Source organism: Austrofundulus limnaeus, unplaced genomic scaffold (genome assembly GCF_001266775.1).
Source record: "Austrofundulus limnaeus strain Quisiro unplaced genomic scaffold, Austrofundulus_limnaeus-1.0 Scaffold189, whole genome shotgun sequence".
Classification (NCBI taxonomy): Eukaryota; Metazoa; Chordata; class Actinopteri; order Cyprinodontiformes; family Rivulidae; genus Austrofundulus; species Austrofundulus limnaeus.
In genome coordinates, this window is record NW_013952591.1 from 622,440 (window position 1) to 623,859 (window position 1,420).

General features: G+C 46.8%; 1 protein-coding gene across 2 annotated transcripts in view; it reads right to left on the bottom strand.

The window, feature by feature from the left end:
- The window catches only part of LOC106524477 (VPS10 domain-containing receptor SorCS3), a 24,136-nt gene that overhangs the window by 573 nt on the left and 22,143 nt on the right, over positions 1-1,420 (bottom strand). The window lies entirely within an intron of this gene.

The following is a 1,420-nucleotide window of genomic DNA, read 5'->3' on the forward strand; positions in this document are numbered from 1 at the left end:
GAGAGAGAGAGAGAGAGAGAGAGAGAGAGAGAGAGAGAGAGAGAGAGAGAGGATAACATGTCAGTTGATTACATGTTCTCTGAGAACGAGACGACCGTTGCCACCGCGACAGGAGGCACCTGTCTGTCAACGTCTAGGCTGACAGAGGACACCACACACACACAGAGAGAGAGAGAGAGAGAGAGAGAGAGAGAGAGAGAGAGAGAGAGAGAGAGAGAGAGAGAGAGGATGACTTACTGTTGCTTCATTAATAAATCCATCTTGTTGCTTCATCATGTAAAGTTCTCAGCTGCTGAATAAACTCAGAGTCTTCAGTTTAAAGCTGAGGAAATGTCACAGATTAACAGGTATCTTCCAGGTGTCTGATTCAAAGAATCCTCTCAGGGTTACACAATAAGACGAAGAGACTTGAGCCGAGGAGGAGTCCTGCAGCGGAGGAGAAGCTGGAGGAGTTGTGGAGATGCTTTAACTTCCTGTCCTCGGGGAAATCTCCATCCATCCGGGGGAATCAGGGGAAGCGGAACAGGTTCACACGCTCTAACAAGCCCCTAATTTGGTGAAGCATATGCCACCGCTTAGACCCCTGGAATCAGTTCACACCACAGAAATTGGTTGTTATGGTGGACATTAGTTTGTAGACGAGACGAGGCGTGAACAGGAAGTGTTGCATTAGCTGCTGAGCTTCTGCTCCCAGCAGGCAGCTGACTCTCTGACATTTGCTTGTTTTCATGCTTTAAGTTTGAAGGATTCTTAGTTCCTAATATTTTAAAGTATGGAAGGTGGAAACTAACATTCAGTTTTGTTTTCTACTGAAGTGGCAAAAAAAAGTATGGAAGGTGGATTAAACACTGGCTCTCAAACTCTAACACGTCAGGTTTTACCTGTAAAACCAACAGATTTATCCTCAGTTTTCTGTTTGCCRTGGCGGCCATCTTGAATAAAGCTTAAACCAGCTGTGGTGATAAATTTCTACATTTCCTTTTCACTTAGATGACAGATTCTCCGGTTCCTGTAATCTGGATTGAATGCAGCATCTAGGGCTTGAATCTAAGAGGGAAGATGGCACGCGGGCTGGCTCCGTGTCTGCCTCCTGATAGAACACTTTCCACACAGCTGAATTACCCACTCCACCATGACTCCATGCGGCAAAATAAAAAAGAAAAAGACTGCTCCCCTGACTCRCTGCTTTTTAGCATTCAGWTGCTTTCAGAGGGAGAGCCCCCACTGTCGTCCTCCTGAGCCGCAGAGACRGGAATAAAGCCCGGTGTGGATCAAAGCTCCCAGATATCCAGCTGATAAGATGCTAGATGGGATTGTTTTCCCCGTGTTTGCATTGCCGTGTGCCTGCACTGTGTGGAGGCTTACCCAATGTCCCTTAAAATCCATCCATCCATCCATTTTCTTCCGCCTATCCGGGGTC